Here is a 17,985-nt window from a genome sequence, read left to right on the forward strand (position 1 = left end):
ATGGATTTAATGGAATAATGAATTAAAGGGTAGGCATCTATAGGCTAGATAGCTTCAGCCTGCACCTTTTCGATCTATTCATGAACTAGTTGGAACGAATGATGGTTTTATGGAAGGTTGACTGACTGTGATTGATGCTCAACTGTGAACAATTTTGTGTAAAAGAACGAATAAACTACTACCACTACTATATAATGTGTAAAATAACTTGTAAAATACAAATATGACAGTATCACCCAATGAAATACAGCGATGGAGCAGCAGAAAAAAAGAAAAAGCATTCCTCCTTATACAGTAGTACTCAGTACAGTATGTTTTCCCCTGTAGTTGTTGTAGTTTCTATATTTAGTATCTACAGTCATGTCAGTGTTTGTTTTAGCCGTGTTATTTTGTGCCACTGTGTAAATAATTCAACACAGAGCGACATCGGGAGCAGCAGCTGCTGCTGATGATGGAAACGCAGCACGACAGATATTCAATAAAAAGTTTTTTTTAAAGCGATGTGAAGAAGAAGAAGATGAAGATGAGTGACATCATGTTTGAGATCCAGATGATTAAAAACATCTGGATGAGCTGAACATCAGGGAGGAGGAGGAGGAGGAGGAGGAGGAGGAGGAGGCTGAACGCTGCTCTCACTCGCATCAAATATTAAAGAGAAGTACGGAAGCCTCGGATGGACACACAACACAAAACACTTTCCACTCTCATTTTCTCTACATGTAGATCTATATTTGATCCAGACAGATATAGTTGTTTGTTTCAAACTGCTGCTAATCTCTGGTTTTTAATGAATGATTTAACTCTGAATGATTTTTAAAGGAATGTGTCCTTGATTTCAAACAGATCTACAAAAACAACCAAACTGTTAGCAGGTTTATCAGCTGTAGAAAGAAACAACTTTATTCCTGTATTGTACAGTAGCTCCTTTATAATATTTTGGTATCACACACAACTCTGTTTGGCTGCTATATTGTGTTAAAGTTCCAAATGCGTTTTATTCACCACTTTCCGGAGAATGACGCTGGGTGTCGCCATGACACTCAATTCCACAGTTAGCTGTTAGCCGTTAGCAGTGTCTTAAATAACTCAATAAACGCCCCATGAAAAAAATATTTTTTCCAGCGGATATCCTAGTTACAACATGATTGAGCTAACTGGAGTAGTTTCATGTCGTGTCCGACAACGGGAGGGTTTTAACAGCTGGCGTCCTGATGTTAGTTTGCTGCTGCTGCTGCTGTTAGCTGTCAGCGGCAGCGAAGCTAACAACTACGATAACCATGACTAATTACAAAAACATGCACACAGAAATAGTAATGTTTGTTCAATAATTTGTTTTATAGACTTAACAAACATCGGATTAGTCAAAACGGTTTTGGCAGCCCAGAGCCCCCACATTTGGTGCCTACACCGGTGGCTAGCGCTACCAGTTAGCCGCTTGCTAGAATGCTACTACGGAGTGAAACGGAAGTTGAAAACCGACTTCCGTTGTGGTGTCACGCAATGGATCATGGGAAAATAAAGTGGTGGATACTGTTTGTGTGATTGAATGTCTTTTTTTTTTTAAGTGAAGCACTCTGTGTACGCGTACTATGATAGGTGCTATAAATAAAGTTTTACTACTTAGCTTAAATTAGTTTAAAGAGCAAAAGCTTTTTCTAGAGTTTACACTTTCTCAAATTCAGTACGGAGCTACTAGTTTAGATCTGCTAGCTAGTTATGCTTTTAGTTTTATATTTGCTATTTAATCAATTCAAAATGTATACTTAAATTTATTTATATATTAATGCTGCTAGCTTAAAGCTGCTAGTCTCGACCTGCTAGCCTCTGCTATGTTAAGACTACTAGAGAGCCCGTCCACACGGAAACGGGTTTCAGTGAATCCGCATAAGTTTTTTACCGTTTTGGCGTAGTATTTTTTGGAAACGGGTCCCAGAGTGGGAAAATCTGAAACCGCCGCCCCAGTGTTTTCATGTAGAGGCCCAAAACAGATCATTTATGAAACAATGATGTCAGTCATACCCCCCGACCGCTCTAACCTGTAACCTGAGCCACACCGCTACACGTTAAAGTCTATGGACGCAACCATGGGCGGCGCGTAATGGAGGCCAAATTTTATGCTGGATAATTGTAGCAATCATAGCCTACATAATAATGTGCACACATTATATAAAATGTGTGTGAGGTTGTCGCTGCAGCTGCTGCTCGTTCGTCACTATGTTGTTGACGTGTTGGGAGTCAGAAGGCGTTGCCAAAAGAAAAAAACCGTGAAAGCAGCAGGGAGATCGACACACAGACAGACGCAGACCAGACCGCTTCTTAGTCTTCTTAGAAATGAATTCCAATTCCCAATTTGTCCCCCCTCCCCCTTTCTCTCCCCATCACAGCAACAAAGAGGAGGGAATCGTGTGTGTTTTCTATTGTAGCCAAAACCACTACAAACTAATGCAGCCTTGTTGGCCACCAATGTGTTCGTTGGCTTTATTTTTTGTACCTAATGTTTTGTCTTTTTGTTGTTTTGTTCCATAACGTTCTTGTTCTTGTAAAAAGTAGCTCAGAGTTTAAAGGGATAATTCAACATTTTGGCAAATTGGCCCATTGCCATAATCCCTATAGTCATAGCAGTAGGTTCGTTACCTTTAATTGTCGGTGCAAGCTATTTTTAGAACGGCGGAGCAGAGCCGTGAGCTGCTCAGAGCTACGCTACGGAGGCTCATTATGGGATTTCTTGGTTTCCCTCATCAAACTCATCAAATACACAATCCAACAACTCCACAACGCTCTGGTGGACAAGTTGTGACCTGCACATTCACCACGCTATGAGATAATAACACAACGTTACCACACAGAGTTGTTTTAGAGGGAAATTCATGCAAAACCGCTGATGCACGTTGCCTTCAGGGACAGTTTTTCATCAAGCAGTCTCTGTATTTACCTCTAAAACAACTCTGTCTGGTAACGTTGTGTTATTATCTCATAGCGTGGTGAATGTGCAGGTCACAACTTGTCCACCAGAGCGTTGTGGAGTTGTTGGATTGTGTATTTGATGAGTTTGATGAGGGAAACCAAGAAATCCCATAATGAGCCTCCGTAGCGTAGCTGTGAGCAGCTCACGGCTCTGCTCCGCCGTTCTAAAAATAGCTTGCACCGACAATTAAAGGTAACAAACCTACTGCTATGACTATAGGGATTATGGCAATGGGCCAATTTGCCAAAATGTTGAACTATCCCTTTAACAACCTGAATGAACATGATTCAAACGTACGTATTTAGCTGCAGAGTGAACAGAGTCAGAGAGCAGGTCAAAGGTCAGAGCTAGAGAGACTGATGCAGACGTCCAGACTGATTCACATCACCGCAGGTTAAAGGTCAAAGCGACTCACAGACATAAACAGATAGAGGCTCAGATAAGAGACTCTCACACACACTGTCAGATCTAAATAGAAACATAAACATGGTGATACTCTCTCGTTTCCTTGATGTCAACAAATCCAGCCTCTGTAAATATCACTCCGCCGCTGAAAATAGTCCCAAACAGAAACAAAAAAAACACACACTGCTCAATCCAGTTTGATTGACATCCTCCATCCTTTCATTATAAATGAGAACATTTATAATGCTGTATGTAAACAGCTCAATCATAGAAAGCAGCTATTTGCCCATTAAACTCACAGCACTTTGATTTTTCATTCGTCCTTTTTCATTCACCGTGTTTTGTTTATAAAGGAAATAAGAGGAAAGGACAAGAAACTGAACTCATCGAGAAGTGAAGCAGACATTTGTCTTTATTTGTTTGTTTCAGTCAGTTTAATGCCTCTAGTATTACATGGCTTGAAGTTGAGCTGCCAATGCTCCTGACATTTATTCTATATATGAAATAAATTGATCTGAGTATTGGAAAAGAGGAAGAAATGCCAATCATAAGTTCCCAGACTTTCCTGTCGTGTTAGAAACTCTGATACTTCTCAATACAATAACAAACTGTGTGACTAAAATACCAGATAAATCTCTCTAACATGGACACAAACACACTCCTCTAGCATCTCTCTGATGTGTCGTCTGTCTATCTCCTCCACCAGCTCCCAGAATCCTCTCTGATTTACAACCGGCGATAAACTCTGGCCTTTTGCGCTACGATAACTTTCCCTCCGTCTCTCTGCTGCTGCTCTGCTCTCTCTCTCACCCAAAACGACCTTCGAGTCTCGGAAGAGGAGGAAAACGTTAAACATGACGGAGCCTCAAATCAAACTGTTAGTAAACGGAGGAGGAGACGTCTCAAACCAGATGTTCAACACAGCTGCAGAGGTTTGAGCCCAGATTTAAGCATCTAAAAAGTTCATTTGCCAGGGACTAATTATAGATAGATAGATAGATAGATAGATAGATAGATAGATAGATAGATAGATAGATAGATAGATAGATAGATAGATAGATAGATAGATAGATAGATAGATAGATAGATAGATAGATAGATAGATAGATAGATAGATAAAATATCGTGTTTACGGAGATTTTTGTTTTTCAAAACAAACAAGAAAAAGATTGTTTTGGTGAAGCTCTGTTTTCGTGTGGATAAGACCAAAGTTAGCCTGCCTGCAGAGGCATTACGAACATACTGTAGTATACCAAACCTTGTCATTAATACAATGTCAAGACCAAATTTGATTCAAAGAGAAAATCCAACCAGCACATTTACTCTGCAGCGTCCTCCCTGAGCTTTACATCTCACCACTAGCAAACAACCAGTTAACTTAAGACAATAATTCACTTGCTAACTCCTTTGAACAGGGGTTCTTCTCCTTTTATATGACTAAACAACTATTTATAATTGTCTGTTGGCCCTGTGGCTCTTTTCATTATGTTTCTGAGCAGAATATGGACTTGACCATATGACCGGCTGTAGATAGATAAGACAGAAAACCAATCAGGCGAACTAAAGCTGCCTCCGTTCTCTCAGATCAACATCTGGAGGAGTCTGCAGATGTCTGACAGTCACGTACCTTCATCACCATCATCATTATCACCACCACCATCATCATCATCCTCCTGTATTCCTTCAGAAACCAGCTGCTCCTCAGAGTCTCCATCCGTCCGTCCGCCTGGACTAAACCCTGCAGTCAACAGTTTGGCAGCCGTTTCCCGTCCTCGTGCACACACACACACACACACAGAGGTGCAGGAGGTGAAACAGGTGAAAGTGACAGGCGGCCATCAGCATCAGCAGCAGCAGCAGCATCAGCAGCAGCAGCAGCAGCTCATCTCTGCAGACTGCACCAAGCGCCAGCGAGCCAGCGAGCTCTCGTTGCTCTTCCAGCAGCGTCAGCAGTCCTGAGGCGGCGGCTGCAGATGAGAGTTAGTTTGTAGAGAGAGCAGCTCTTCATCGCCACCGCACGCCGCTCTATTTCAGACAAATAACGTTAAGGACAATCGAGTTACGGCCGATTATGCTGATTGCCTCCACCACCGGCTGATGGCTCCACCTTTGCGGGTGAACTTGAGAGTCCTACGCTGACAAACAATGGCCCTCATTGATCGATGGGTTTTAAAAATAAACTCCTGTGTGTGACAGCAGGAGGAAACAGACTGGATCTCCTCCTCTCTCTCTCCCTCTGGTTCTCACTCACAGCTGTCGTTTCCCACTTGTTTAGGATCAATAATACACAGATATCTATATTTTGATTAGTGATGACATATTTATTTAGCCTATCATTGATTGGTTAGAAATCCTGTAGGAGGACTTGTTGATCACAGGCAAAGAAAATCTAGATCTCAGGTGTGAGAGGACAAAAATAAAGTCACTGTCTCTTTTTTTTAAGCTTAAAGGAGCTAAGTTTTGCTATTGCTTCATGGCTAACTTTAGCATTGACACCTGTTTTCATCAGTCTAGAACAAGTTCAGTATCAAACTTTATTCCCTTGTTCCTTTGGTATAAAAAAAACCATCCTGTTTTGCTTCTATTTCAATCGCTTTTCTTCTTCTTAGCATGCTAACTAGCTACCGAGTCACTGTAGTGCAAACACTGGCTAACAAAAACAAGACTTGGTGGCAAAGCTACTCCTATTATCTTTGTTCACCATAAGCTAAGGTGACCAGATTCATTAAATGAAAATCGGGGACATTTACGGTGCAGTGGTCAAAAATCTATAGGCTAATGTATTGTGACAATGTGTAGGAAGCCTATTAAAGAAAAGGTGCAGCCAATAAAGCATTTCAAAAATCGAGACCCAATCTATGTAATTTCCTGTTTGAAATGTGCTACATGTGTCAAAACCAAATTTCCAAAGTGCCACTTTCTACTGCAGAAATGACTTTTTCTTAAAATAAACTGCTGAACCCATGCAGCAACAGCCTAGACTAGACAACATCAACAACAAGCTACTGTATTAAAACTGAAGAACAGCCTGCTCTGTTGAGGCTGCAGGAGCTGTAATGTCGCCAGCATTTAACATTAGCTGTTACAGACAAAACCAGAGAGGAAACATAAACAGCCAGGACAAAAAAAATGTTTGAGTCCGTGCACAACTTTTTTTTCCCCTCATTCAAATTAAAATCGGGAATGGGGGACATGTGGTCACCCTCCGCTAAGCTAGAAACATTAGCTATAGCCAGTGGCGGACTGGCACCAAAAAGAGGCGCTGGCATTTTTGACAGAGAGAGAGGCCACACATTACATAAACGTATATTATCAGTGATTATAATAATGATGAGAAAATAAAATGCATTGATCACCTAGATAGAAGGATTCGATCCCAGACTGGAACAAAACTCTTAATTACAGGGAGAGCTGCTCTACCAGGTGAGTTACACTTTACTCATAATGTCAAAGTTATTGTGTCTTCAGTCTTTCAGAGTTGACCGGCCATAAACCAGCTGACCCCGACCGACTTTTTTTTTTTTTTTTGCCATCATATCATCTTCACGCGGCTGCCTCGGTCGCATCATTACGCGGCCGTTGTGTCATTTGCCCATATTGCTGCTATATGGCTAATAGCCTACATTACTGCAGATTAATATTTGTTTTCCTGAACCTCTATCGCTGCAAATAAAGCAGTTTTGTTTTGTTTTGGCAGCGCAGCAAGTTATGGCTAACCAGCTGAGTGCTGCCAGACTGACTCACCACTTTAGATTTTGTCTATGTATAGGCTACAGATTACATTACTTCTTGTAGGCTATTGAAAATGCAACATTAGCTGATACTCTTTAATACGATAAAATATGATGGTGCGAAATGAGAAAAACTTCTCCTTTAAAGAGAATGTGAGACGTTTAAAGTCCCTAACAGAGCTTGTGATGAATGCAGCTCCACAGGTCAATTAAACCTCTTTAAGTCAGATAGACTGAGGTACCACTTGCTGCTGGACACTTTAGTGGGGCATTCAGGGCTATCAAGCATCGGGGGAAAATCAATTACTGGCACTGAAATGTTACCAAACAGCCAAGTAATGGAGCCACACACACACAGAGTTGTTCTGCACCTTCACTGAGGGACCGACCGACACCACAGGACGAGGAGGAGGAGGAGGAACCTCTGTGACGGTGCGACAAGGAGAAAAGCGCCTCTACTAACAGATTTGCGTTTCATTAATCACACAGGATGCAGATCCAGGCCATGCACTGCAAAGCGCTCCATCTGCACCGCAGCCAACGTACAGAAAAGAGGAAAAAGCAGGAAAAAAAAGCTTCACAGATTGGAGCAACCCGACAGCAGACGACCGACCACTCATTAACGGGAAACACAGCAGGATTGTAAAATGCTAATGCTGGACATCATCACACAAGCTCGCTCCTATCCAAATGCTAAAAGGCCCCTTTCATTGCCAGCAGCACTCTCACCTCCTAAATACTCCCACCACCACCACCAGCAGCACCAGCAGCACCACACCTCCGAATCGTATTCTTGGCTTCCAGTGCTGGATATTAAAATACACCGCGAACACACGAACAGATCTTTGGTTACAGTTACAGCCGCACACAGACTTTAGTTTGGAGACCTGTTGGATCTTTGAAGCAAAAAAAAAAAACAGCAACGAGTGGGGGAAAAAAATGATGAAAAGAAAGAAAAAAAAACACTACGGACACGAGAAGGAGTGGGAGAGTGTAGGAAGAAATAAAACCAGACGTGGGAAGATGGGAAGAAAAAAAAAGAAAAAAGAAAGAAGACAGTAATCCAAGAGCCAGTGTGGTCACTAATGTTGTTCCATTAACAACAGCAGAACGGAGGAAGAGGAGGAGATAGGAACCCAAACATCGTTAGTGCAAACCACTTGCAGAAGCCATCAAGGCCTCAGTGTGTATGTGTGTGTGTGTGTGTGTGTGTGTGTGTGTGTGTGTGTGTGTGTCCTGCTGCCAATACAATAACCTTTTACCAACCTCCAACTACACAACGAAGCTGCTGGTCTCCTCTGTATCTGTTTCCTTTGATAAACCGCACGAAAAGACCAAAAACCGACATTAAATGCATCTCATTAAAGGTCCAGTGTGTCATAATTGTCAAGGTTTATTGCTAAAATCTGAATATACTATCCATATAAGTGTATAAAATAAAATTAATTTGGTTTTTGTAGCCTTATTGTTGCCATTATTCTTTTATATATACATACAGCAAGGGTCTCGCCATCTCGCTGCCGCCATGTTTGTACGGCAGCTGGAACGGAAAATCGAGCCAGTCAGAGAGCGCGTTTCAAGAGTTTCGTGTCCTCTGAGGCCACCGTCACTTTGCACGTATTATCCGAGAACCCAGAGACTGATACGTCTTGTTTTAAAGGAGAATTCCGGCCATTTGTGACCCCTAAATCGTTGTCCTGATGGTCACCCAGTGTTGGGGGTCGAGCAAAAAACGCGACTAAAATTGATGCAGGCAAACCAGAGTTACACCATGGCTAGGCGGCGCTAGCGATAGCAACAACGCTAACCTATGGAGGCAATTATTTCAACCACAGCAAACACTCAAAAAACAATCAGATATCTATGGTACATGACTGGAATCCTTAGAGACACCACTGAACTCATAAAGAAACTTAACAGTTAAAATAAACAGTTGAGGAGTGCAGTGGTAATGTCCAAAATATCTCCAACCATCAGGAAAACGATGTAGGGGTCAAAAATGGCCGGAATTCTCCTTTAACACCTGGATTGTTTCCTGTTTGTTTTTTTTAATAATAGAAATAAAAACTCTTGTTTCTGTGCTGAGGTCAAATGACAAATAACTTTTTGGATAAAAGTCGTTTTGCAGTTCATTCAGATATTTCCTACAGCAAGTGAATGCATCTTTTCAGCATGTACAGCAGTAAGTGTCCTATGGCCGTCGATATAAAATTAGACCTGTAGCTTCAAGCTGATCTGTTTCACGAGGTTAGAGGAAGTTCAGCAGCAGCTGCTCGGTGCATGTGAAATATTTACACCAGGATTTAACGTTTAAGTGGCCTTCACTGTCTTTTAATGAGCTGGTAATTTACAGTTTACACCACAGCTGAAGAGATAATGATTGAACTGATTCATCCGATCGCTTCCTCCTCTTGTAGCTCTGTGTTTGGTCTCCACCTGCTCCAATGCTCCGTTATCTGAACTGAACAGACGACCCCTTTGACCTCTTTGAACTCTGCTATCACAGTATGTTCACATGCACAGTGTTGCAAGTGTTGCTACGGTTACAGCTCTGCCAGCCTCTTCCTCCGATGTTCATTTTGTTTGACTGTTAATGCGATAAGTAAAACTTGACTCCTGCACGTGTCAGTATACGACTTAAAGGAATTTGATTTAGTAGCACTAGCCTATGATCTACATGTGTTTTTAAACATGACATCACGTTAAACGATGGATTAAAAAGCAGAAATGAAACCAGCAGACATGGATGAGTCTGATTACCGGGCCAGAGTAGCATCCTGCTGCCTTAAATACTCACTCAGCAACAAATGTGTATTAATCCACAGCTAAAAATAGTCCCCAACACACACACACATACACACTATTTGCTCCTGTCGAGGTGTGTAGAGAAGAGACACAAACACACACACACTGAGGAGAGGACATTTTATACAGTATGATTACCTCAACTCATTGTCACACTCTGCAACTTTCCGATCGACTACTGTATCACCACCGATACAGAAATTGATCCTATAACGGTGAGGAAACATGGAGGTTTGTATCTGCAGCTGACGGGACGGAGAGGGATGTGTTGTGTGTTTCTGTGTACGTGTTTCACTTTCCTGCCCAGGAAAAGGTGAGAAGAATAGAGTCTTTTTCTACCTCTACATCCACCCTCCTACCCCCACTGTTGCCCCCCCCTCACCCCCCTCCCCACCCGTCCGGTCACTGAGACCCAGAGGCAGAGTCTAGACTGAGCTCCAGATGGGGGGGATTCATAAACTGCAACAAATGAAGACAAAATGCTTCCAGCTGCCCTCAGCGGCACGGAGATGGATCTGCTGCTCCTGGGCTGATGTATAGAGAGGGTGGGGGTTGGAGGGGTATGGAGGGGGCATTTATCAGGGTCCTGAGCCGGTCATGCAGCTCTGTCCCCCTGTCTGAGCTGCAGAGGAACAGACCACACAGTTTTTTTTTCCTGCAGTGCAATTTGTCACCAGACGCATCCATTAGCATACGGTCAAAACCTGACGCTGTCGAACCTTCAGCTGAGAGGAACTGAACAATCATGTGGCTGCAGCTTCAGCTAATATACAGTTTCACTATATACTAGCTACTAATCAAATCTATTGATTATCAGCTCTATTGATTGCATTTCCCGGATGGATGTGCAGCCTAAAAGGTTTCTATATCCTTCCAAAAGATAACCCAGAGGAAGACGATCACCAGAGAGGAGAAAGTAGCCTACATTTTTTGCTGAAGGTGAACTGTTGCAGATCAAGTTCAATTAATCAATAATCACATAAGTCTGTTAATGCATGGAGAGGTTTGTGCATATGGGTTGCAAAACACAATGAAATCATGAAATAGCTACTGCAGCCGGCCGGTGTCTCCATGCAGCTTCTGCCTCCAAAAGCTCATGTTGCATGTAGAGAAGCACATCACAGCACACGTGTGTAGTTCAGGTGAAACAGGAACATCCAGCTCTGCATCATCATCATCATCATCATCATCACCTGTCTGCAGGTACAGACCCACTCACTCACTCATCTGAACCCCTGTCACGTAGCTACACGCTCACCTCATCTCATCTCACTGGTAGCCTAAAACAAAACACACTCACACACACAACTTTTTGCTGCCAAGGACAAAACTTGACCGGAGCCTCATCGGTGCACGGCACGGCACAGCACGCACGGCTGCGTCAATGACAGCGGTATGTGTGTGTGAGTCAGAGAGGTGTGTGTGTATGTGTGTGTGTGACCTTTCTCCCGCATCCTACAGGTCCTACCGGCCGGACGTGTGTGTGATGCAGTGCGCTGACTGGATCAAGTTGTTATTGTTGTTGCTGTGCACTTCGCTGCACGGACGATGCTGCTGCTGCTGCTGCTGCTGCACCGTCGATCCTGCAGAAACACGACGAGCAGCAGCAGCAGCAGCAGCAGCAGCAGCAGCAGCAGCGGGATGTGTCGGTACTCACCACCACGGAGGAGGAAGAGGAGGAGGAGGATGAAGAGGAAGAGGACGGTGTCTCCGCAGCAGAGTCCGTGCGGCCACAGCTGATGATGATGAGACGCTGTTGCATCGCCGCCGTCTGCTGCTGCTGCTGCTGCAACACGCTGTCAGAGCACTGCGGTCCACATTGAGCTGCTTCCCCTCAGTGTGTGTTAGTTAGAGAGAGTGTGTGTGTGCATGTGTGTGTGATAGAGAGAGAGTGTGTGTGGATAGATGTGCAGCTCTGTTTCACGTCAGTCAGTCAGGTCGGACCGACACACAGACACAGACGTGAATGATGCTGAGAAACGGACAGATTGAGATTCCTCGTCGGGTGTTTTGCAGCAGCTCACACTCATCTCAACTCTTCCTCTCTCTCTCTCTCTCTCTCTCTCTCTCTCTCTCTCTCTCTCTCTCTCTTTCCCATGCAGCCTCTCCTCCTCCTCTCCCTCCCTCCCCACCGGCTCAGGCATGCCCAGTCCCTGCAGCCTCCCTCCTTCAACCAGCACCAATTTAGTTGCAGAGAGATGAAGTCTGCTAAAGGCTAGCTTCTCTACTTGTAGCAACTTTAGCAAGGACCGCACAGCACCATAACAAACAAACGGGGCAGTCTATTTCTCCAAACCACCATCAAAAAGCCACTCATAGCCACAAATAATGCTCAGAACAGCACCAAACTTCATCAACAGTACAAACAGGGTCCCAGCACATAATACGATGCATCAAACATCTGTTAGCTTAGCCTGGTTTCTATTGAAAAGAGATCAAAACAACTCACCCACTCTCCTCCAGTTATACATTATGCAGCAACTTTCCGCGTCCAGCATGACAAAACATGTCCGAGTCCGACTGGCAGCACAAATATTGAGTTTCAGCGGCCACGGACAGGCAGTGACCACACATGACCGACCACTTCCCCAGCATTTAGACTCCACCGGGGCATCTCTCCCTCTTTCACGTTTCTCCTCCATTTCCTTCAGCTCGTCTCCTGTAAACTCGGTCCCGCAGCTCAAGGATGAAAATATGTGATTATTACTCCATGCAAATGCAGTAACAGTTCCTGTGTATCTTGCCTATCAGTTTATAAAAGTTATTATCAAGTGTTCACAGGGACATGAACGGAATTGGGCATTTCTAACTACTTTAGATATTTGCGGGAGAAAATCACGTAAACACGCGCGAGATTAGACGTGACGTCACGCGCGAGATCAGGACGACGTTCGTTGCCGGAAGTGGATGTAAGCAGACATCACAGAAGGGACAACACGGGGAGTTTATGCAGTTTGAGAACAACGACGACGAAAAAAAAAAAAAAAAAAAAAAAAAAAAAAAACGACGACTAGTTTCATTTCGATGGACGCCCCTATCAGTTTGAGACTTAGTTTACCGAGCGAAGACCATAGATATACCGGTATACTGACTAGATGCCGCGTTCCCAGGCAGCTCTTATTGAGTGGAATACTACGTCAACGCGGCCGCCATCTTGGTACGGGGAAGCCGTGTCTACTTACTGCATAAAATCGCCATAACTCACTGAATATTCAACCGATTTTCAAGTTGTTTGGTTTATTATAAATGTCAGACATATATTTATGATGATTTACAACAATTTTTTTTTTGTTGAAAATCTTTTATAATTTTTTTATGTAGCTTATTAAACAGGCGGCATCTAGTCAGTACATATGACCGATTGACCGAAGACGAGCTGAAGGAAATGGAGGAGAAAAGTGAAAGAGGGCCGTTGGAGTCTATGTGCTGGACCCGGGGGAATCAAGTGGTCAGTGTGGTCACTGCCTGCCAGTGGCCGCTGAAACCAGATGTTTGTGCTGCCAGTCGGACTCGGACGTCACATATTTGTCAGTGCCTGGACGCTCTTCTTGAGACGCGGAAAGTTGCTGCATTACTGTGCGTTCACACCGAAAGCGATTAAATCGCTTGTAGTCGCCCTGGCCGCTCCTATCGCGTCGCTTGCCAGCTCTAGCAGGCCCTTGCACCAAGCGACCAAAGGGGCGGGACTTTCAAGCTGTGCTGCAGATGTGTCCATTCAGGCTCTCTCAATTTCTCTGGCTGTGGGAATCCTAGTCCGCTATTGGCTGTCGGCGCGGTCGCGCCGCTGCTCATTTGCATAAAGTTCAATCTCTCCCAACTTTCATCGCTCGCATCGCGTCGCTCCCATCGCGTCGCTCGCGTCGCTCCCGCCGCCGGTCGCTCCTCATCGCTCCTCGTCGCCAGTGTACATTGAAAATGAATGGCAGCTGGTCGCCGCGGTCGCTCCGGTCGCTTTTGGTGTGAACGCCCAGTAAGGTATAACTGGAGGAGAGTGGGTGAGTTGTGTTTTCATCTCTTTTCAACAGAAACCAGGCCACGTATTATGGGCTGGGACCCTGTTTGCACTGTTGATGAAGTTTGGTGCTGTTCTGATCATTATTTGTGGCTATGAGTTGCTTTTTTATTGCGGTTTGCGCGTGGAGAAATAGACTGCGCTGTTTGTTATGGTGCCGTCTTTGCTAAAGTTGCTACAACTAGAGAAGCTAGCGGTTAGCAGACTTCATCTAACTCGGTGTCACGGTGCGTTGGACTCATGTGAAGCAACTTATTATCTGCAATAAAATTCAAATCGGATCACAAAATAAAATTTTGACTCCCGTTCACTTACATGGAGACTTTTTCCGAATTGAGGTCCCATGGCGACCGTTACTTCCTGCTTCCGCTTCGGCTCTCTATATGGGCAAAGAGGAGGGGCCTGTGCACCTGAAACACATTGACCTGTCAACCTTATCAAACAAGTTATTTCTCACATTCTAGTGGTCATGAGAGGAACTGCAGCTTTTGGTTCTTGATTGCTTAATTTTTCACTTTCGTTCGACATATATGATTATAATGAAATAAGAATAAAACAAAATATTATTGTACGCCAGTAAAGTTAATGAAAAAAGGTGTTGCAGCCTCCGACCTTAATAAATTGTATGTTATCTTATGTCGTCAATCACACATTTTCCGTGACATAACAGACATCAAAACAACTTGTCGGGTCAAAAGGGCGAACAAGAAGAGCCACGTTTTGTTTGTAAGTTGTAGGATCTACATTATAATTTTAGGTTTTATGTAAAGTGATGATGATAAAAATCAATATTTTAGGATCTAAACACCTGTTTCACAGTTTTTTTGAAGCCACTGCAGCTGAGATGTTGTCTGATGTTCCACAGCGACGGGTGTGACCGCTGCTGATGTTCATGCTGACCTCATTTTCCTCCCAGAGACATTAACGTCAATTTACTGTTCGGCTCTCTCCTCTCAGATGCATTAAGATGGAGTTCATTATAACTCTTTGCTGCTATCAACCCTCTGGATCTTGTTCTGGTCTAAATGGAAGTCCCACTGCTGCGCCGACATGGAAATTAATAATGCAGACACATCTGCAGCTGAGACAGAGGCGGTCCAGTTGTATCATGCACCAGGCGTCTTCATCCGTGACTAAAGTGTTAATTTGTTAATTTGTGAGACATCGTTTTATGTCTCAGTGTGTGATCTGTTCTAATTCTCACAACGTCCACTGATGCAAGATGCAACAGGTTCAAAGCCGAAGCTCTTTAAGGTATGATAGCTACTTATTGATGTCCAGACAAAACTGTATTTTATAAAAACATACTGTTCAGATCCAAAGTCCTGATTTGATCATTTAAAGTTGTTCAATATTTAGTGTTGTCGTGTCAGTGAATAAATGATAACAGAAGAGTTTTCTTCTCTTTTCACCCTTTAGATCATTTTAGATCACCAAAGTTCAAATGTTAATTTACATTTACCCACCTGTAGGCCTACATATGCCATTTATATAGCTATAGTATTTAAAATGTAGTGCATTTCTACAGTGCATTTTATCTACATGAATGTTTAAGGATGTCAGTTGAGAACAAATGGTTTTAGATGTATTGCGATACATGTATGACATTTTATTATAAATACAAATTTTATGTATTTATTAAATGTATATGTTTTTTTTTGTATTGATGTATTTAGAGGTAGTATACGTTGTGGTCCTCTGGATGTGTGGTAGATTTATGTTTTTGCTGTGAAACCAAATGCAAATTTCCACACTGTGGGCAATATAGTTTTGCATTTTATTCTATTCTATTCTATTGGTGTAAAGGAAAGACAAAAACAAAGGACTGATTGACTTTTATTAAACAGTTTTTCTATGTTTTGAATCCAGTTTCTCCTTCTCTGCAGTCAGAGCAGAGCTGTGCTGCTCTTGGCCGCCACCTGCTGGCAGAGACAGGAACCTCATGTAGTTCCGTGGTGGTGGATCAGTGCAGCTGCATGGGTGCAGTGTTGCTTTTAGCTTGTTTTCATATTTCTCTCAACAACTCTTCTCTTCTCCCGTCAGCAGCTGCTTCACATAGACACTGGAGAGCCGTGGAGTCGCCTCTGGTTAAAGGTTCAATCGATCAATCTGACGGCTGCTGTTAGAAATAAATTCTTAGTGGGAAACAAAGCAGTAAAAATAACAGGTTTGTCCAGCAGGTGACTCTACATGTTCACACACTCTTTAATGCTTTAAACCTGCAGAAGATTTATGACCTGAAAAATGATCAATATAAAACATTGTTATATATTTCTTAAAAAATCAAAAACTTCAAGATGGATTAAGGCACAGATCTGTAAGAGTTCGTCCGTTATTATTTATCATTTACGTCTATTATCTGTTATGTTTCTTTCAATTTCATTAGACCGAGTTGCTGCATGTAAAACAAACAACATTGTTACATCTTAAAAGCAATAAATGATAATGAACATGCACATTTCTGTAAGAATTTACACAGATACACCAACCTGTTTACTTAAAATACTAGTGTGAATCTCATTTGTAGCTGATCTAAATACGTTTTGTGTGGTGCAGCAAATATTAAAAAAAAAAAAGTAGCAAAAAGTCTGTATATTGACTCAGATTTTGTATTTTAAATAGATTTAGATTTATAAATTGGATGGTCACAGGTCGTTAAGTTCAGTACCTGCTCTGAGAATCTTATCAATTGTCCACCTGATCATTTCTCAATAAAGTTCAGATGAGTTGCACCATAATGGACCTGGTTATCTGTGTCCTGTTGCTCGTGTCCAGTGCCTGGACTCTTATGTAACCGGCCGCTCACCTCGCTGCTGCTGCTGCTTCACATGCAGCGTCAGTGACTCACTGCCCTTTAGCACAGATTCACGACAACGCTGCACAACAATGAGCAAATTCAGTTTTAGTGAGTGATTACAGTAAAGATTAGCCAGTAAAGATAAAGAACCAATCACTGCACAGGTGTGAGGAGGCAGCACCTGGTTTCATAGAGCAGTAACACGTGGAGATTAAAGGCCTCAGGGAAGGACCTTTCCCCGACCTTTATCACGGAATGAGCCCTTTGTGAAACTCACCAGTTGTTATTTTTGAGCATATTTTACCACAAGTGTCAATAATTTCAATAAATATCTTGTTTTGTTTGATCAAAAGTAAAAAAATAAATAAAAAAACGGAAGATGCTGAGTTTATTATCAAAGAGGAAAAGTTATTATTATTGAAAGTATTCATATCAACAACCAGAATAAAAGATAATTTCAGTTTCTGCACTGTCACTTGAAGAAATTAGTTTAACAATTATTCCATTGCAAAAATAGCTGTTAATTAATATCTGTTAATTACACAGCTTTATTGGAGAATCTGAATCTGAGAACTGAATTTTAGTGTCTCTCTACAGATCTGTGGATATATAATTTAAAAAAAAACCCAATAATAATAATAGAAATATATTAATTGAATAAGATAATAACACGATTATTGATATATTCATATATACGTTGCAAATTAAACATGCAAAGTAACTGGTAAGCTACATAGCTAAATGTAGTGGAGTAAAATACACAAAGTATTCCAAAACTGTATCTAAGCACAGTACAGTAATGTACTCAGTTACTTTCCACCATTACAAACCAGTAACGTGCACTGGTCTCACACCGGACTTTGTCTCTTTGGACTCGACAGTCTCAATGTTCACGTTTCCACCTGACGATCAGACGTCACACACAAGCCCCGCCCCCTCAGCCTCCATCACTGCACGCTGAGCTGAGAGGAGAACGTGCTCCTCACTGCGTCAATCACCTCACTGACAGCGCGAGACAAACCGGAAATAAGAGCTTTGACCTTCACGATAAAAGTCAAAACTGTAAAAATGTAAAAAAAAAAAAAAAAAAAAAAAATCGTTTTAATTTATTAATAATCTCTAAATTGTTTATCGGTGCCTTATCTAGCTATAAAAAGACAAAAAAGAACAACTGAAAGAGACTAATTTGTGTCCACAGCCAATAACTTACAGCATATGTTGTCTTCAGATTTTTATTTTTATTTTTACCATTGTGTCTTATTTATTATGT

The sequence above is a fragment of the Trachurus trachurus genome, assembly GCF_905171665.1.
Source record: "Trachurus trachurus genome assembly, chromosome: 19".
NCBI lineage: Eukaryota > Metazoa > Chordata > Actinopteri > Carangiformes > Carangidae > Trachurus > Trachurus trachurus.